Raw genomic sequence first — 21,621 nt, forward strand, 5'->3', positions numbered from 1 at the left:
TAAATGTCTGCTTCTTTGATATGCTATATGTTTGAAAATGCACTTTAAGGTCTGTATTACAGACAGTTCAAAGGGAATATAAATTGGTGCAGTATTCTCTCTTTCTTCTTTTCTTTTCAAACCAGTCCCACATATTCATTGCATTTTTATCGTGGCTGTTTTCAATAACATGTCTTTAAAAACAACTTACCATTTTGTATTTTATGTAACTTGGACTTTGTTATATTTAAGTAATTGTTATGATCTTGTTGCTTCTGTAGTTTAAAATGTTTAACATCCTCTAGAACAGTTCTATGTTGACTTTTAGCATTGTGTATCCAAGGAGACAGCTGATCTTATTTGCTTGGCTGTTGGAAACTCTGTAGTTTTAATTATTCTGTCCGATTCTTGCAGGACTGGCTATGAGAATTTGCAACATTCCTTTGGAAATACCATGATGGGGCTGCTGAGAAGTCAGCTGCCTTCGTACAGGTCTGTAAACTCTATTGCATTCTGACTATTTCCAATCTCCACTTGTTATCTTTTTTTTACCTCAAATGCTTGCAAACCAAATTAAAATCTAATTCTATTCTGGAGCAAGAGTTGTGGAAAATTATTTTTGTTTCTAACAAAATGTTTAGGACATAACTGTTCTGTTATAGTTATATAAATGTAGAGTAACCCATTCATCTTTCCTTTGAAGTGAATTATTGCAGTTCATAGAGTTGAACTGCAGAAAGGAATTGGGCCTGTAAGTCATTTTCACCTCACCACTATGTCTTTCAATGTGTGTTGAAATGCATTACCCTAAAAGGTCCTGCAATCAATTGCTCCCACCCAGGTTGCTAACATGTGAGCGGCTATCCCACAGCTATAGCTGTGGATGTTTCGAGAAGCACGCTTAGCAAAGGGTCAGCAGAATTACTGGGGCTTCTGGGTCAGGAGGAGTTCGGGTTCATGGAAAGTTTAAGAAAATTAAAATACTAAAAAAAAAGAACGTTGGTATGTAAGAGATTGTTAAAAGACCAGAATAATGATGGCTTGACTTCTGTAGTGTCAGCACGGCAAGGAGTGGTGAGGAGCCTGTAGCTAATGCTGTGCCCTTGTCAACCAGAACGATAGTGTTATAAGCACTGTGGCCCACAATCCCGATGATTTAAAGGGTAGAAAACACTCCCCTGCATTTCAATATGTTTTTCTATGCAGCTATATAACAGAGAAAAAATTTGATTTCTCACTGCTTTCAAAGGTAGGACTGAACAGCATTTTTATAGAAATCTGCTCAGAAAAAAACAATGGGAATCAACTTTTCCACCTAGGTGGTCATACCCTGCTATCAGAAAACACACAGGGTCTGTGGGAGCTGTATATGGCCCTAAGTAATAATTCTCAAGAATGTTCATGTTTGGAATATGCTCTATTTCATTTGCTTGCTTTACCTGAGAGCACTTTTGGTATTATTGCTTTTGGTTTTGCCTCTGTAGTCACTTACTATTCCATTAGTCTGTAGGAATTCTGTAGGTATTCTGCAGGAAAAGCTTCTTGTAAACCTTAAACAAAAAGAAAAACAGCCGGATTTAGGGGATGAGAGGTAGCCAAAACAACTTTTAATCCGTTCTTGGAAATTATGATTTGGTAATACTTTTTAAAGCTAACCCAGATCCAGAATGCTTTAGAAGTGACTTGAACCTAGATGTAAACCTCACAAAAGGCTAGAGCTTCCTTAATGAGCAAAAGCCCTAGATCAGACTGTGATACTGTAGGCACAGATCTGATTGATGCCTTGGGCTTGTGTGGAGTGAAAGCTCTGTGTTCAAAAATAAGTGGCTTTTCAGAGTAATTGCACAACTGTTGAATGATCTGTGTCATGCTAAAGCTTTGGCTGCACTGTTTCTTTCTTTAATGATGATATTCCTGAGGGCAAAATTTGTGTTTTTCTTTGGCAGCGGGGAGAAAGAAGTGCAAACACTGAAAGACATATAGTGTAAGGGAGAAAACTTGTTGCACATGTTGGCATTTGGGTTGTAAATCCTTTACTAGCAGGAGCAGCTTCATAAAATCTTCTTTTCCAGACCTGTCGTTGAGTGTTGTTTGAATCATGGCTCACCAAAGACTTCCAAGAGATGCTGCAAATTTGCTGAAGCAAAGTATGGTTGGGCCTGTGTCCTAATGAATTTAATATAAATACAGTCAACAGTTCCTCAAAAAAAGCTTAGGCAAGTCATTTGTCTAAAACATGTTTTACAAGTTTCCTTGTTCATAAGTCTGATTACTGAAGAATAATGTCTTTGTGATACACATACAAACTTGTATTGTGCTGTTTAAAATGAGGATAAATATGAAATTAATTTGGTATATGTACATATTATATATATGTATACTAAGTGGCATAAAGTAGCTCGGGTATGCCTCTACTGTGTCTTCGTTGTAATGCAGAAGCAAAGGAAAGCCAATTAAATTAAGAGGCAAGACATTTCTACTGAAAAGGAGATAGAAGGTGTAATTTCCCTCTGGAAAATATTGCCCCAAGGTATTATCAAAAGGTATTGCATTGAACCTTTGCGAGAAATAGATATTTACATCAATAAGAATGCCATCACAGTTATATTTTTCATATTACACAGTTATAAAGCAATTACACAGCTTACGCTGAAGGCTAAACTCACTGATTGAGTGAAGCTTCTTCTGCAGCCGTATAGGTATCTCTTGTACCACTTCTCTGCAGCATCTGGTGTTGACATTGAAGAAAACCAGGATACTGATCTAGCCAAATAATTAGTTTAATCCTGGTCAGTTTTTTCCATTTGTCCCATATTTTTCACTGCAAATTTAATGTTTTTTTTTCTCCTCCTATTGCACAGTTCTTGTTTTCTTAATCTCTCTTTTATGTCCTGCCTACAGTCGCTCACCCATTCATCAGAGAAGCCTCCTTTCCTCTGACATCTCTGTTACTTGTTCTTGATTTGTTGGAGCTTTATTCATTTATTGGTGTTTTTTCTTAAGTTTTTCTTTTGGGGTCACTAAATGATGTATCCTTCCAAACACCTCTTGGGGTTGCCTCAAACCTTTGCTCTTGGCACCCCTGTGGTGAAACAGCTGCCTTGGTTTTAGGGGTAGCAGAGAAAATCAAAGATAATTAAAACAGCTCATAGCTTCCGCTTTGGGTGGGAGTCCCCCATCTCCAGAGGCTTAGCTGTCTGCCCTGTCCTCCTGTTACAGCCTCCTGGGCACACGGTCAGCCCAGGTCTGAATCCTAGGTGGGTTTTGGTGCAGGAAGTGCTACTCCATTGTCTTGCTGCTTCTTCAGTAGTGAAAACACAACTGGCAAAACACCAGTCTATCAAAAGTCATGGTGGGGGATGGAGAAAGGAGAAGAGCCTAGGGAGAGCACTTTTCCATGAGAGCATGTACGCATGGCAACCATACCTTTGATCTCTGTACCAGCTCTGCATGTGGACCTGGAGAGTCCTGCTGCTGCTGTGTTAGATAAACATGCCTGCCTTAATGCCATGCTGCCAGAGAGGCCAAGCCCTGAATGCCACTGGGCTTTGCTGAACCCACCAGAGGCTGTGAAGGCAATGAAGTAGCTGCTTGCATGCAATGCATGGAGGTTGTCAAAGAGGAAGTGGGGAGAGCTGATGCATAAACCAGAACTGGGGGGGAGCATGTTATATTTGTGCAGCTATATGCAGATTACCTGGCTATGAAAAAGCTGAAAGGAAAGGGGATGCTACTACCTGGAAATGTGCCATGTGTGTATTTAATGCATATATTTTAATTATTGAACAGATGGAAACCACATAGCCTGGTAGTGGAGCAAATCTATAAGCTAGATGCTCAGAGGAAATGTGGCAGAATAAAAAGGGAGGGTGGGGGAAGTAAATCTCACAGATCTTCCATGGAGGGACAGTTGCATTTTATTACAACGGAAATTAAACAAAACTGTGAGTTTGTAAAGACTATTGTGTCCAAATCATAGTTGTGCAAACTAATATAAACACATACATGTATTTCTTATTTTCAAATGGTGGTTCAGAGGGTCTGTGACCATACAACTCTGTATATTTTATTGCCCACAGCAAGACAAGGAGCAAGTGATTATTAGAAAAAATGAAATTACAATTTGCTCACCTGAGTAAGAGCTGTGGCCAGGGAAGGAGTTCTGGAAGAGACTGAAATTAATACAAATACTGGGAAAATGGACCAACCAACCTAGCCAGCACACTTACCTCCAACTGGCTTTTAAGTTTTGAGTAGTTTACAAGGAATTCTTGTAGTTTACAAGGAATCTTCGTCGGTGACATGGACAGTGGGATTGAGTGCGCCCTCAGCAAGTTTGCTGATGACATCAGGCTGTGTGGTTCGGTTGATATGCTGGAGGGAAGGAATGACATTCAGAGGGACCTTGACACACTTGTGAAGTGGGCTGATGCCAGCCTCATGAAGTTTATCCATGACAGGTACAAGGTCCTACACCTGAGCCAGAGCAATTCCAGGCACAGCTACAGGTTGGGCAGAGAAGAGATTCAGAGCAGCACTGTGGAGGACTTGGGGGTGTTAGTCAATGAGAAAATGAACATGAGTCGGCTTCAGTGTGCGCTCGCAGCCCAGAAAGCCAACTGTATCTGGGCTGCATCAAAAGGAGAATGACCAGCAGGTCAAAGGAGGTGATCCTGCCCCTCTGCTCTGCTCTCATGAGACCTCACTTGGAGTATTGTGTGCAGTTCTGGTGTCCTCAACATAAAAAGGACATGGAACTGTTGGAACAGGTCCAGAGGAGGCCACAAGGATGATCAAGGGACTGGAGCACCTCCCATTTGAAGAGAGGCTGAGAAAGTTGGGGCTGTTCAGCCTGGAGAAGGGGAGGCTGCGTGGAGACCTCATAGCAGCCTTCCAGTATCTGAAGGGGGCCCTACAGGGATGCTGGGGAGGGACTCTTCATTAGGGACTGTAGTGACAGGACAAGGGATAATGGGTTAAAACTTAAACAGGGGAAGTTTAGATTGGATATAAGGAGGAAATTTTTTACTGTAAGGGTGGTGAGGCACTGGAATGGGTTGCCCAGGGAGGTTGTGAATGCTCCATCCCTGGTGGTGTTCAAGGCCAGGTTGGACAAAGCCTTGGGTGGCATGGTTTAGTGTGAGGTGTCCCTATACATGGCAGGGGGGTTGGAACTTGATGATCCTATGGTCCTTTCCAACTCTAATTATTCTATGATTCTGTAATTCCTAGAAATGGTGGCAAGTTCTTCCTTTGCTGGAGGAACAGTCCGGAAGCATCCTTAAATACCTGCCTGCTGTTTAATCATAGCTATTTCCCAGAAAAATCATAGAATCATAGAATGGTTCAAGAGTAAGGCTCATTACTAGTCTCATATCAGTGCCCATCATCTTCTGTTCCAAAGTGGCAGTTAGATGATTAGCTTTGCTGATCTCAACTCCTGGGGCATTACATCAAAAAAAAAGAAAAACAACAAAAAACCAAAAACCAACAAACCAACAAACCAAGATCTTTATTGTTATTAGGCAAGAACACCTTAGGGACACCAAAGATAATTTGGGTCATTTGACTGTGTTACCTACAAAAGAACAAAGATGTCTAGATAATCTGTGAGAGATACTTATCTAATCTTACAGTGAGGAACATTTCAGTGTCACCACATGTAATCTCCTCTAGAGCTACACAAATCTTAGGGGGTATTTCTAAAATTAATGTTATGCTTTATTTGTTCCATAGGAAACCATTTGTTGTCTTATTTATAGTGAAGATAGAGAATAGTTGAACATAAGTTCCTTTCTGGTGATCTATCAAATATTAGAAAGGCCAATGACTTTACACTGTAGTTGATTTCATTTGTTTAGCTATTTTTCAGAATAAACATTTACAGATCCTATAGGTCACATTCCAAAGCTACTTTTTCTGTCATCTTCCCTGTACGTGGATCCCTCATGTATTGTTGATTGAAGTGCCCGTATTAAGAAGCTGAATATGGTCAATAAGACTTTCAGATGGATACAAAATATATAAAATAACCCTAGAATTTAGAAGCTCAATAATGAATTATGAAGATATACCCTTAATTAAAATTACTCTGATCCATATTTTACCTCAGCTTTGTCTAAATGGAATCACTGCTTGTGTCTTCTCACTCTTCAATCCTTTAACTCTTCTCAGTATGATAGTAGGTAATGAATGACGTTGGAGAGACAGTAAGTGTGCAACTTATTGTCCAGCATATGGATAATGACACATCTTGCACCTTTTTATTGCCCACATTCTGGCTGCACAGAGATATCTGAACTATAGATGAGATGAAATGGTGACTGTAGCACATTTCAGAAACAATAATTGTCCATTCAGGTCCCTTTAAAAGAAGGACATTAAAGAACTGCTAAGTTTTGTACCACTAAGGTCCTCAGAAGAGTCAGTCACACATCATGAATAATAATAATAGAAGAGGGAGGACAGCTGCTTCACTGAACATCATCAGTATTGACACCTTCCAGGAGGAGTAATCAGTAATCCCCTTGACCAAAACAGGTGTGACAACAAGATAAAAGTCATAAGCTATAGCTGCAGCAAGAGTCTGCTTGCAATAGACAGAAAGATATGAATTGATTTCACTTCTGAAAGGCAGCTAAAACACCTTCTCCAGTGAGAGAAAGAGAAATCCACTGTCACTGCTACTGTCCAAGTCTCCAGAAACAGCAGTGAAACTTGCAGAGCTTATTACTTAAAAAACCCAAGGAGTGTTCAGATGGCAAAGTGCCAGCCAAAATGAACAGTTACAAAAAAAATTCCTTTCTTTTTTCTGCAACAACGCAGCACAACGTTGGCAAGTTTACGTCCTTTCTCCCATGCTTTTTAGCTAAAGTATGCAGAGAGGGTGCCCATTCAAATGGTAATGATAACAAACTGGTTTTTGATTTGTGTACATAAGAGAGAATCATAGAATTGTAGAATCATTTAGGTTGGAAAGGACCTTTAAGATCATCAAGTCCAACTGTTAACACTGCCAAGTCCACTACTAAACCACGTCCCTAAGCATCACATCTATATGTCTTTTAAGTATCTCCAGTGATGGTGACTCAACCACTTCTCAGGGCAGTCTGTTCCAATGCTTCCAGCTCTTCTTACTATTGTTAATAGTGGCCTTCTTAATATTACACTTAGTTGTTTTCTTTGGAATGTGTTCTACTTTTACATTGCCTTACCAAAAGTACATTGCAATGTTACACAGACTAGAGGAAGGGATTGAAAGACCACTTAAATTTTCGTAATATGAGACTCCACAGAGGCACTAGATTTACAAGAGCAATTGAAGACAGTTATAGCAGTACTTGACAGGTAGCACACAGATGTCCCTATGCTTATAATCTCAGTGGAAACCTGACTCGATCTAATTAATAACAAGGAAGCAGCACCAAAGAGAATAAAGGAAAACGTAGAAAAGGATCTTCAAAGCAAAGGTCATATGTTAAATTCAGGAGAAAGTTCAGTCTGAAAGACTCATCCTGCTAATAAAATTGACTGGCATCATGTGTTTTGCTTAGAGAAGACTTAATTTCTTCATTATGCTGTTCTTCTAATCTTTGAAAGCCACCAATTCACTTATGCAGTTAGTCACAATACTCTGTTTTTCTTTTACTCGATGAAAACATACCAAGTGTTCTTATATTTGATTCTTCTGTCTTCACACAGCCTTTTTACTATTTTAAGGTGACAAATAAACAGGGGAAGAGAAAGGAGGTGATTACAGACTAATAAGTTAAAGACAGCATCTTCTGCAATGAGCTCTAATGCTGTTGTCAAATATTCCTTTGTTTTGCTGGAGTTTTTTTGGTGTGTGTGAGCTATTCAGTAACATCTCTGAGATCCTGGCCAAGGTTCTACAGACCAGTTGCTGACAGGTTCTCATGGCAGTCACACATGAGTGAGATCTGTCAAATGCACTACCTGGTCCCAGTGAAGTGTAGATATACAGAGAAAGCTGGTTGTCCTCTTGTTCTGGGGCACAGAGCATTTTGAACCTCTGATCTTTCTATAAACCCTCCAGGAGTATTCCTTTCTAATGCTAGATACCTTTGCCTCCAGATTGTATAATGGTCAGTCCCGAAATCCTTCCTCCATTAATGCATCTTTGACTTTTCCATCTCTGTATTTTCAAGGGAGTGGAGATTTCTGTTGGGAAGATTGTCTCTGTCAAGAGCCATACAGCCAGCAAGCAGCTTGCAGTGCCATAAGACAGGCTTTCAGAAAAAAAGTCAGTGTTTGATAGCCAAATACAACATGCTGTTTTAAGGTTTTAAGTTATAATAAAAATCCCACAAGTCTGCGTGGGTGTCCTTTATGACAGCATTTTGTTTGCTTCTTTGAAGACATTTTACTGCACGTGCTGAGCATTTACTGGACTGCTGACAGTCTCACCACAGAATGCATGATGTGCTTAAGACTATGGAGCCTGAATCAAATCTGGACTGTGCTCTGCAATCCCAGCCTTCCCCCAGCATGTGGTCAGGCTACAGACTTTTTGCCTGGCACTCCCAGTCGGGAGCTGTAACTCAGCAGCCTATGGCCTTTGGTCGAGGGTCAGTTCCTCACTCCCTTAGCTCTCCTTCCATACCCCCTTCTGCAAAATTTCCCGAGACGTTTGGAGTGCTTAGTTTATGCTTATTTACCAGGATTCAGGCGCTCAGTGAGAGTCCACAGACCTACAGATAAGGGTTTACATCTACACAGTTCGGGTAGGAGTGGCCTCTGCAGATTTTCCAAGTCATCCAGAAGCTGTGTAGCACAGTTAGTGTGATGCTGAGTACAAGCTCATAAATTACCTTGACTGACAGTGTTTATTAGCTGTGACTCAGTGCAGTTAGCTTGGCCTCAGCACTGCTAGTAACTTTGTGTCTTCTAGTTGTCTCCTCCCCTGAGCAGAACAATGCTGAATTTGATCTGCATGGGCCAACCAGGCTGGTGTCAACACCCAGACTGTGCAGGCACATATTGTGGTAGGCTTTGCCCAGCGCTTAAAGCACTATAGATCCCTCGAAAAAAGTTGCTCTGTGAGTGGTGGAGAAGCCTCTCTTCATGTATTAGTCCCCCAGTCCCCTGTCCTCTAAAACTCCCATCTCAGTTTTGTGGCTCCCCCTCATGTCCCTGCAGGCAATGGCAGCCCACGCTGTGGAGGCACATCCGTGCCAGCCAGATCTGCCCACACCTTCCCAATGAATGGCCTTTCCCAGGCAGAGTTTAAGCCGGCTGCTCTGCCTCCGTAGGCAGCAATTTGTGTGCTGCTTCACTGTCTGGCTGCTGGTTTTCATTAAACTTCTAGTAATGGAATTACCTCTTCTGATTTCTCTCCAACTTTTACTCTGGCTTGAAAGTGAGTTCAGATTTGCTACTGCCCCAGCTCTGACAGTGAGGGTGTAATAGATGAACAGTCAGAGGTTCAGTTAAAAATAACCAGAGATAATGAAAATTGTACCTGCTCTTTGCTCTTGGGCTGCATTTTTATATTATTTTGATAGTGTATTATACAGATCTGATCTTGGAGCATACTGCCTTCAAGCCCTCATTTCCACACTCATCATGAGAAGTTACCCTGCCTTCAGCTAGCCTGAGTGGATCAGCAGCTTCTTTCTAAATTGGATCTGAGAAATTATTCATGTTATAAGAGTCTTTTTAAAATTATTATTATTTTTTTAAATTTTTTTTTTAATGTATAGATTTGTGTAAGGCCAGGCAAATGCTTGAATTGAGACAACGGAAAGGTTGTGGTGGAAGGAGGAATGGGTCAGGAACAAGGCCCTGGTGTACTCACCAACATCTAGGGCTTTATATCCCTCACTGCAGTGCTGTTATCAAAGAGCTAAATCTCTGCTCCCTAGTCCCCTTATGTCTACATGTTTTATCTCTACAGTTGGTAGCCTATTGGACCTTGTCCCGGGAGAAAAACTGCTCTACCAGCCCCAAATTAAACAATAAAAAAGTGAATGTGTAAACCATTGGAAATATTTTAACTAAAATTTGGGAATTTCTCATGTTCTTTAGGTCACTCTATATTTCTGGCAGTGCAGCTTTCATGGTTGCATTATTGGTGTTCATATTCCTTGGGCATGATGGGAGATAGCCAAAAACCTGCCCTTTCAAGAGGTGAGAGAAAGAACAAAACAATTTGATCTCAATAAAGTTTAACTGTGCCATGGTCTGTAGCTGAGCCAGCTACTTCAGGTATCAAAAATATAGGAAAATAATTGGGGAATTTGAGTTTGACTGTAGGAAATCGCTAATATAATGAGGAACATAAGTCCCATTGCCCTCATGTTTATTTTGTTTTCCTTGGTGGAAAGAGTTGACTGATGTGACTAGAGCATTTTGTACCTGGGATTATTAGCAGCTTCTTAATCAAGGAAGTCTGAGTACTTTGGCTACATTGCCATGCTCTAAGTCATCCCTGCTCCCTACTCCAACTGAGACAGATTATAGATTGGACAGGGTTTGAAATGACTCTCATTTTCAAAGCATGGTTTTGTGAAGGAACGAAGAGCAGTTACTGCTTTAAGAGAATCTGTCACCTTGTCCTCTAGAAGAAAGGCAACAACAATCTTTTCCAATAATGGACCTGTTATCTCCCTCCTGGAATTTATCAGGCAAGAAACATATTGATCCAATTTGCAGGTTGCAGCCTGTAGTTCTCTAAACATGTCCAAACCCCTAGCACATGATGATGGCCAGGACTTAACTTTGCATTTAATTTGCAGATGTGTATCTCCCCCTTCTTTCTCCCTTGTGGGCTGCTGTTCTCTTTACAATCCAAGCAACCTAAAGTGGAAGAAAAATTCTTCTCTTTCAACTAATTAATTTTAACTCTGTTCTTTATGAAATTTTCTTACAATATTTTTCCTCTGTGGTCTCTCACCAGCTGTGAATTTGGAGCAAAAAACAGTGCATGCAAGTATTTATATCCAAGAAAAACATGCTTAACTGCAGTTAAAAAAAATCTAGAAACTTTATTCATTATTTATAAATTGTTGTCATATTTTAAGATTCCTTTTGGAGCCAGTATTTTTGTTTGCATGGAGGTGGCACTTCCCTTTTAATCTCTGGATCTGCTTTTCAAGATTGCTTTTCAAGATAACTGACACCTTATCCTTCTCAGAAGATCACATTGTAATGATTCAATTGCTTTACCTGTCATTATGAAACAAAAATGAATGTTAAATCATTCGTTTTCTGATCGATTCAGAGTGAGAAAGATAAATCTTCCTTGTTTGTTAGAAATCATTTATAGAGGCTACTATGGCAACAAAATTAATGACAAATAAAGAGGTTGTTAATTAATTGTTCAGGCTGACTAGAATAAGAAAATCCCGAGTCTTTGCTGAATCCATTTACTACCATCCCAATAGCACTTGATTATTTGTTTGAAGAGTTTGTGCATCTTTTTACTGTACTGGAACAAAAAAAAAAGAAGTTTTATGATAGTAGAATTAAAAGGGTGCACGGGCTCCATTAGCCTTACCCGTGTGATCCCATTGGGTATGATCACTAAAGTTTGGGTTGTGATTTCAATGATCCCCTCTGCTGCTGATAATTTGATGAATAAAGCAGTTAATGCCTTTAGGCCATTAAGGACATAAACAAATAGGAGCAGACCCTGCCTCCAGTGGCTTATACTCTACAAAGCTGATATAAGCCAAGCAAAAAGTAACACTTTAGGATGAAGGCAAAAGGGTGTTTCCAATTGCTTTTTAAAATAATCATGGATTGCTAGCAGAGATATTATGTTGATATGTGTTAGTGGGCATGCAACGAAGGGAAGAGTACCTATTCTCCCTGGGAAGAGAGGAATAACCCTTGGGAGGCCTATAGGCAGTTAAGTATATAAACTATAGCAGTTTCTTTACTACTAAAGTTGGCATATTATGCTCTGTATAGCAGGATTGATATGTTTTCTGCAACAGAAGTACCAGCCAACAAATCGATTTGAGGTGTAACTTATGAAGAGACTGATCCACTTTACTTTTTGGAATAAATTACAGTTTGAGAAAATACATCTAGTGAGAGAGTCCAGAGCATGAAACATTCGGGCATTGCTCAATTTTATGTATGCATTTAAGTTAAAGATGTAGACACGTGGTGGAAACCTGTATGACCAACATGTGATAAGGTCTATTACTGCATGGCCAAAACTCTTGCCTTTACAGAGAATATTTTGACGGGTGGGTAAGATCTCTGACAGCCCAGAGTGGAGAGAGGAGCTATCACATAGCAACAGGATGCTCCTCCTCCTTTCCTCTTCAGGCATTGTTTGCTTCCTTGAGATGTCAGCTTTACAGCCATAAACCTAAAGTGTCAGCTATATGGAAGTAAAAGCATATGAGAGCCAAAGACTACTCACTTTGACTTCCACACTGAAATTCCTTCAACAATTGACTTTCCTTTACAAAGTCAGCTGTTGCTGCACCTGATTAAATTAGGAACAAGTTTCCAAGGCTGTGACAGGGATCAAAAGTAGTGACTGAACAACTGAGAAACTTTTGCTTTTGTGTAATAACTCTTCAGTAAGGAGTTAAATCCAGACTATTCAAACTAAAGAATTAAATAGAGTACTGGCTACAACAGTATATTACATTTTTCCTCTGGTGGAAATTCATGCGGTTATTGCTCTAGTGGCTCTTTCCCCAGTACATTTTATCATTTTTCTATTGGGTTGAAAGTTAACGCTATAAAACAAAAGCATCCTGTGCATTTGTATTTCTAAGAAAGGTAGTGGTGGCTGCTCACAAGCTGTGCACTAGTGCACTCCATAGCAACATCTAGATTTGCAACACCATATGAAATGTCTTGGCATGCCTTATCTTCTTCTCACAGCTATATATGTATATAAAGAGGGTTACCTACTGGGCAGGACAAGTTCATGATCATGATCCCTCAAGCCTTACTTGGACAGAACTCCGATTAACTCTACTAAGAACTGCCTTCTTGGTCGTGTGGCTAAGAAAGCTGTATGGCTACATGTGATGTGGGGCAAACAGTGATATGCAGTGTCTGCTGAGAGAAGTTTCCTTGCTTGAAAGCAGCCATTAGAATATTTCTTCCCTTTGCTTACTCCAATGTTTACAAATCTTCACTTTTTCTTAGCTAGTTGAGGTGTAGAGTAAGAAAAAGCCTCAGTGTAAATAACAGCAAGGGGATTCTTTTCACTGCAATAGTAAAGATGCCACAGGCCGTTGTGTTTTTCAGGTACTCTTCTGTTTCTGCCTCCTATGATATCTACACCAAACATGGTGTCATCAGTCAGCTATGGCGCGGTGGGTTCATGCATATTTACCATTTTGCAAATTACGCATGTGGAGCTCTTAGCATAGCTGTTTCTTTGTCTTTCTGCTTTTCTTCCTTCACTGATGATTTAAAATGCTTACATGCCTAGCATCAGAGGGCTGTATTCTATGCTTGCTGCTTGCCTTTGTACACCAATTAGGTCTTTGTAATTTAAATTATGTTTTATTTGCTGATTTGGAAGTATCCTTGTTGGTAGAATGAGGTTTTTTTCATCCTGCAACTGTTCTTTGATATAATGATTTATTAAGGTACTAGGAGAAATATTGATCCTGCTAATAGCTTCTGCCTTGCCACAGAATGCCTTACATTTTATTTACTGAAAGGGCCATATTCCTTTTCTCATCATCTGATTGACCATAAATGCTTTGGCCTTTCCCCAGCAATTATCACACTTACCAAAGCAGTGGGTAAAAGTCAAGTATTTATGGGACAATTAGAGAAATCAAAATGTCCAAATGTGTACTTTACATAGTACAAAGTTATTGGATAGGGACTTTGAAAATAGGGAGTGGTTTCATACTGTTGAAAAACAAATTTACAAATTCAGAGGAGTTATGTGTGTATTATTGATTAGGAATGTCTTTCTGGGAATTACTATGTGGAGTTATATGCTGGGCCTGTGATTTATTAATGGCATTTATGCTTACATTTCATTGGTATTTTCCGCTCTGCTCTCCTTTGTCTATCCTAACCTCCACTTCCTTGAGAAAGCTGTCTAATATTAATACCTGAAAGGTGGTGGTGAAGGCATTAACTTTGTAACCCATTTGGAATTGATTCCTTTTGCATTTTTTGTTCTCAGACTTGGAAAGTGAATTATTCCTAAGGTAGCCACAAATGAGGAAAGGGAATAAAGGGCAGTTGCAGCATGGAAAATGCAGGACACAGTCTTGTTCACCAAAATAAAGCCTGGACATTGGAGATGGACATGACCTGATCACCCGGAGACCAGGTCACCACTGTCTCCAATGAGCTGTTTAAGACTGTGGACACAGCATCATGGAAAACAGTTTCCTCTACTTTACCCTGTCTTCATTTCCCTTCCTGTAATTCAGGCACAAATAACTCAGATTGAGGAATGGCAAACCTGAGTCATTCACTTAATGCTAATTTAAAGGAAATTCTTCTTCGTAAGATTTGGGAACTCATTGTTTCCAAGTATTATTTGATCAATATCTTGATTGCCTGGATTCAGATAAGGTTGGGACATCCATAGATTTGTGTGCCAGAGTTATAGCAGTTAGTGAAAACCCATTAGTAGAGGTATGTTAATTTTTATGCTTCACAGTTACAGCTAATTCCTGGCTATTTAGGGGTCAGAAAGACTTTGCCTGTGTATGGAAGATTATAAAAAGTTGTTTGTTTGGGTTTTTTTTTTGTAATCCTTTGAAAAATTTTGTCCAGCAAAAGCTGTTGAAAACAGAACATGGAGCAAATTTTGCTGCTGTTCATAAATGTCTCTTGTTTCTGTGGAATCACAAAGCCCCTGAACTCTGGCCTGAATGCATGGAGTATCAAAGTATTGATGTCGCCTTGCACTGAGATCAGTATCTATAAAATATGCAAGTGTGTTCAAAAATTGGTTTTAGTTAACATTTAGTAGTTGTTTTTTTTTTTTTATTTTGCTCACTGTTACTGAGGAAGCTGTCACATAGGTGAGATGACTTTCATCACCTGCATACAAACTAGTCACACTCCATAGTCAATGAAGACAAGAAGGCATTTCTAGGACAGAAATCATCTCAGTTTTAAATAGACATGCAAAATAAATCAGATTTATAGCACCCTAAAAGTGTTTTACTCTGTAAACAGTGAAAGGAGATAGGAATGACTACCTCAGAGGGAGGTATCCACAATTCAGTGAGATGAACCTATGGTGACGTGATACATAGGATGAATTACCCTCTGTAAGTCACCAAAGGAGAACAGATACTGCTGATAAAGCCTAGATAGCAGGTTCAGGTTCAATCCCAGTGGTTTAGATTGTCTAAGTTAGCTGAGGTCTACCTTATATGTCCGATGTGCTGCATTACTCCTGATCTGGAATTGGTTTGAGTGTAGGAGATGAGGCTCTTATGGATGTAAATCTTTACAGCCCTGTTAATGCCAGTGAACTCTCCTAACTACATCAGTGCAAGATTTGGTCCTCGGAAAAGTAATTCTGTATCTGAATTACAGCAGCAGTAAACAGTTAAACAGTTAAACAATATGAGGCACAGATTTGCTTTGTTCCAAATATAGTAACTTGGTGTAACTGTGATGGGAGGACCAAGGGGAAGGAGGAATCCCCTTTGCAGTACCTGCAAATGGATGTGTTGTATCTGGGGCATGGCTGCTCCTGTTTTGTTTAAATCATGGTGACACATATACAGAGAACAGGAAGGACTCTCGTCATCCTCAGAAGAGAAGGCTCCACAGAGACAGTAGAGCAGCCTTCCAATACCTAAAGGTGGCCTACGAGAAGTCTAGAGAGGCAAAGTTACAACCAAATCGCATGTATAGCCTTGATCTACAAACACTTTTGCCCATGAATAATTTTAGTTATTACAACTGAACTCACTGGGACTCACATATGCTTTTGTGGGATGAGAGCCACAATGTTGATTGGATTAATTTTTTCATACACTACATGTGTTCAAATGAAACTGATTTATCTGTCACATATCTAGGCATTTCTCAGTATATATCATGTAATTATTTTTTTTTAAGTTTGTTTCTAGTGAATCAGAGTCCTGGCTAATATTTCCAGTAGATGTTTAGATGAAAACTAATCCAAGTTCATGTTATGAGATAGAATCTTAATTTATATGTGACTATGTGTGGATGTGTATTATCTTATTTAACACATACTGTTATATATGTAAGAAATTATAGATGTCTACACATAGATGGGCATAGACACATAGATATGCATGCGTATATATGTAAGTGCAAGTAAGACTCTCTCCATATAGATACACATGTTGCATTTATAGGTACACACATTTTATGCACTTGAAAATACGGACAATTGTTTTATTACTAAATAAATCGAGATATACCCACACTAGTGTAACTCAAACCCATCTATCTTCTCATTCCAGTAAACAATCTGATTCTATTTATGGAGTTTAAAATAGATCATTCCCCTTACGGGGCCCAGTATGCTGTGTAACTCTGTAAAGAAGGAAACTCATAAGATTCAGTTTAATGCTCATCCTGTGTCTCAGTGTGGACAAATGTCATCTGCCTTGTGTCTGTGTATTGTGAGACTGAAGAAATGTTGCAGTTTGTAATGACATTGTGCTTATATATTGCTTCACTGAGAAGAGGGAATGAAGGGAAGGTAAGAACCCTGCTGATAGCCTTTCTATTTAAAAATAGAAAATAAAAAGTTATCTATATTTTTGTATTTAAATGAAACAATAAGGAAATATACTGAGCTTGCTCTAAGGATTTTGCTTAATGATATACAAATAATCACTCCAATTGCAGTGTCTGAAATGAGTGTGGTTTATGATCTGATGTCTAAAGATCATTAACCAACATCTGCTATTTTCTGGAAACAGTAATGAAAAAAGCCCCAAATATAAACTCCTTCGGTTTAAATTGCCCTTTTTATATGCTGTAAGTAATGGGGAGAGAACCTTAGGGAAGTCTGGAGGTGCTGCTCGCATTTGGGTAAAATGAGATTGTTCTCTGTCATTCAGAATTGACCTGGAGAGATTACTTGGTTTCCCTTGTAAAGGAAAAAGTGGTTGTTATGCTTACTTCTTTTATTTTAAATGGACTCAGGCAGCCATGAAGGCTTTTAGGCAGGACTTAGTACATTTGGTCTGCGGGGCTAGCAGTGCTGGCTTTAATGCATTGCTTACTAACCCTAATCCCTGATAGCGTGGGCCTCAGGGTGCTCAGCGTTCCCACATGGAGCTGATTTCTGATAGCCAAGCTTGAGTGGTGATGTACCTCAGTTCACCAGATGCCCTGTTCACATTGGTGCACAGGACTGCTAGATATAAATAAAGCTATCCAGGGGTGGCCCCTGCAGGAGAAATTCTGGGCTTGAGGTGCTGGTGTGTGGGTATCAATCCCTTCACTTACCTGGTCATGGTATTTGTCTAGTATTAATGTAGGAGTTAAGATAAATTGGCTATGTACTGTTGTGCTTATAGACAGAGCTCATAATGTATAAATGCACAGTCTTCCAACCTTTGCTCGTAAGGTATCTTTATATTCACAGGCTTTTCCAATGAGTTTGTCAGGCTGCTTGTAAAAGGAAGGCTTTTAAGATGGATCCCTTAGAAAAGATGACTGTAGGTAGAAATGCATCAGTGCACTTTTCATTAGGGATAAAATTTTCAAAGCAAGAACATCCTGTTGATCTCTGTTTTGTCATTGTTGGCTTACATGTTCCTTCTTTTGTGTGTACCACATGCAAACATCTCTGCCAGAGGCCTTAGATTTCAGGGTTGATCTGAATTCAAGGTCAACCACTTAAAAATGAGATTAAGCAAAAGTGATAACATTATACTGAGTGAGCTGTTTCAATAAAATTTATGGTTTTAAAAACAAACATACAGGGTGGCACTTAAATTGTTGTAGTGGCAAACAGCTACCATTCCTGAATGTATTTCAGCAAACATACGTCTGCAGGGGAAAATATGATCTCTGCACAGCATCACCCCCCAGTAAATGAAAGCAGTTTGGGGTAGTAGGTTTGTCAGTGAAACAGCCAAAAGCTTTGGGTTTTCTTTACTGTGGGCCAGAACATAATTTGAGCTGATACAACAGCAGCTGATACACAGCTGATTCTCACCCTAAGGTTTCTCTAATGAGGTTTATTTATGTCATTGCTCTCTGCATGATCACCAGTCATTTAATACTGTCATTCAGGAGTATATATGTGTTTAGGGTCTTTGCAGAGATGCTGATAACATGTAAATGGGTTAGTGGAGCTCAGCAACATTTGGTTGCATTTTTCAGTTCATTGTTTTGACGTGTTCCCTTGCAAGTGGTTTAACCCTTGGTGTACTCCAGTTCTGTAAAATGAGGCAAAAAAAATCACTATCCACCAAACAGAACTTAATCCAGGCATGAATTTATAAATGTAAGGGAGCTCAAGAATCATGGACAATGTCACTGAAGATACTGAAAACAGTCTAAATGATACTAATATTTATTTAAAAAAACCCACAACCCTTTCCAAACTTTTATTTTAAGAAGTGTAGTATAGATAAAAGCAATCCTTTAGTTTTATTAAAATAGACTTGTAATTTATCAGCCCTCAGAGTAATATACTTCCCTTTAGATATAATAGAAAATGTCCCTCCTTACATCAGGCTGGCCTCAGTTGTCATTTTCTTATAGGCAATTGAGAAATCTGCCTTCTTTTTCCTGTGATTCAAGATCGTGCAATCCAAGGAGAAAAAGGGTTTTCAGAAGGAGAGATGACAGTTCCTTTAAGTTTATGTTAACATTATCACACCAACTGAAAAGGTCAGGAAATTCAAGATTGTAATGTTATAGGCTGTAATGCTGGCACAGGTGAGTTATCCAGCCTACGAAAGGTGACGGGCTTGTGCCGACATAGCACATGCAGCTTTGGAGCTACATATTTAACCATTTTTGGTTAACGGATATGCTAAAAATTCATTTTTATGTGTCTTGGGACATGTACTGCTGGGGAAATGTCAACTTGAACGTAGAGGAAGACTGGAGATTTCCTAGTGAGCTTCTCTGCTCACCAACTTTAGCTGGACAGACAGGGTCAAATAGACATGCCCAAATCACAGTCCTGGACCAACCTTTGTAAATCTTGTCTTTTCCAAAGAGTTGGCTCTTTAATTAGCCGTTGTTCTTCTGGTGGGGCAGGACCAGATTAATTTCTCCATTAAAGAACTACAGAGCTATGAGTTGTAATACTGTTCAGGAACAAAAAAAACCCAGAAGGAATAAATTAAAGATGCTTCTAACCTGACATATGTAACCTTGATCACTGCACCATGTCATGCATGAAAGTTGTTTTTTGCTAACAAACTGGGCAAGCAGCTTTGAGTTTGTAGACATTGGAAACCAATGTTTTGTTTTGGTTTTTATTTTGTTTTCTCTTATTCTTTCTGAGGTTCTTATTTTGAATCCAATTATAAGTCACCAATACCATAAGCAAAATATTTCATTATTACATTGAAGGAAGAGAAGTGTCCTTGGCCTGTGGTCACATTGGCCAAGATTTTATAGGGGAATTTTAAATCCCCTAACCATAGGGATTTGTAAATTGAAATGTAGATGCAACCTTGAAATGTACAGTTTCAGCACTCTTGGCTGTGATAAATATGAGCCATAAAATAAACCTGTGCTCTGAACCAGACTGGATCAAGCATCATTGCTGAAGCTCCTTTGCCATTTTTCTGTTTCTCTTCTCAGCATCTGGTTCTACAGATCACTTTTCTCCATTTCAAGGTTGTATTTTTTTTCTGAGGCTGGGGTTAAGGAATTGTCACATCCCAAGGGGAATCTTTGTTTTATTTTTTAATCTGTCTTGCTGTAGCTTTATTTCTACAGCGAGTGGTTTCAGTAATCCATACTGATGAGTTGTCCACTCTCCAGGTAGGGTTGACAGGTAGATTTATGAACCAGGAGAAGATAATCTGCTTCCACAAGGGGTCACTGGTACCGGTGCACATAGCAACTAGTTTCTGCCATGCTTCTGTAAAGGGCAGGTTTAGACAAGCTTCTCATCAAAAGGAGTAAAAAAGAAAAACGTGTTCTTACTCTTCAGACGCTACCTACAAAGAAAAGGGGAAAAACAGATAAATGAGAAATTTTTAAGAGCTTCTTTCATTTCATTAGTCAAGTAGCCAGATGTCAGAAGTTGTTTGTGACATCCCTGTGTGAGCTGGGACTTCACTGCTCTTTGCTGATGTGGGATGCTTGTCTAATATCGCTTCGGAGTCTGTGTTTTAATGGCCATGAGGATTGCCAGACCTACAGATAGCATAACAATAAATTGTTAATTCATCCATAAAGTTGAATCTGTGTGAGTATTTAAAATGATTTTTCCTGAAATCCACAAGCCTGCCTGCCTATTGTTAAAAGAGGTTACCACAGGGTATAATTTTAGGACACTTCTCTCCTGGTTTCTTTGTGAGCAGGAGGCAAAGGTTCCTGTTGTCAAGGGACATATATACCTTTTAATTTTTCAGTCTGCCTGAAAATCACCTTTGGAGAGAGGCAACTACATTAACAGCAATTAATGGAACCCTTTCTGTAGGCATGGTTCTGCCCAGAGTGCTGGTGTTTGTTATAATCATGACATTTCACGAGCATATTATTTCTGTGTTCCTAGAACTTTATTTTGAAGCTGGTTGTCTCAGAGTGCATGTAGCTCCCCAGCACACTCAAAAATACCACGAGATTTTTTGTCTTGTTTTGGCATCCTGTCTGTGTGCATCTCCCAGTCCCCCAAGGATAAACAGAGGAAAGCTTTTCTCTGCTATCTGGTGATAATTTTCTAAAGGTCAGTGTTGTCGTATCTTTTACAGGAAATCCTACCTGTCAACTGCTGCCTAAAATGGTTAGAAGGTATTTCTTTGCATTTCACTTGCAGTGGGGCTTTCCATGTGCAGCACCACCCAAGCCTTTTTTTTTCATTCAGATATGCTTTATGCTATTTTATTTAATATTTTAAGCGACATTCTACCTCTACAAAAAATCATCATGTCTCTTGTTCCTTCCCTGCCATTCATGACAGTTCCAAGATCCCTGGAATTTATGGCACAGATTCCCAACATAATGCTGTAAGTGCTGATGGGTTTTTCCCCTCCTCTTTTCTTTTTTCTGGAAGAAGAACAAATTTAAGATTCATGCGAGGTGAGGAGACTGTAACTCCCTATGGTGTTGTTTTATCTCTTAACATTTAAAGGTGACTTTTAGAACAGGGCAGTATGAGAAATGAGTTACTCAACAGAAAATTCTCATTGCCATCAGTTTGACATGTATTTACCAGGTTCCAAAAGGGCTTTATCTCCTCCTGTATCCTCATTCTGCACTGTTCAGAGGTGGGGACGGTCTTGTACTGCCTGACATAATCACAGCTGCCCAGTCCTCTTGGCCAGATGGGAGCCTCATTCACCTCTCAATTTTCTAGAAACAGATGTTTTCCTCAGAGGAAAGGAAAAAGAGATGGAAAAACATAGCAGCTGTCATCAAATTTCTATTGTGGAAAGATCTATCTAATCCAGGCTTGAATTTCTGGTCACAGCCCATAAGTAAATGCCTGTCCTGGGAGCTCTGGCTAATTTGTACCTAGGTAGATGGCACTCA

At 39.5% G+C, this 21,621-nt stretch overlaps 1 protein-coding gene across 1 annotated transcript in view; it reads left to right on the forward strand.

Annotated features, from left to right (window-relative positions):
* ENOX1 (ecto-NOX disulfide-thiol exchanger 1) overlaps positions 1 to 21,621 on the forward strand; it is a 364,764-nt gene that overhangs the window by 113,941 nt on the left and 229,202 nt on the right. The window contains exon 3 of the mRNA XM_034074319.1: positions 394 to 471. The gene's annotated coding sequence lies outside the window, so the exon portion shown is untranslated. The remainder of the gene's footprint in view (positions 1 to 393; positions 472 to 21,621) is intronic.

The sequence above is a fragment of the Melopsittacus undulatus genome, chromosome 2 (assembly GCF_012275295.1).
Source record: "Melopsittacus undulatus isolate bMelUnd1 chromosome 2, bMelUnd1.mat.Z, whole genome shotgun sequence".
NCBI classification, from domain to species: Eukaryota; Metazoa; Chordata; class Aves; order Psittaciformes; family Psittaculidae; genus Melopsittacus; species Melopsittacus undulatus.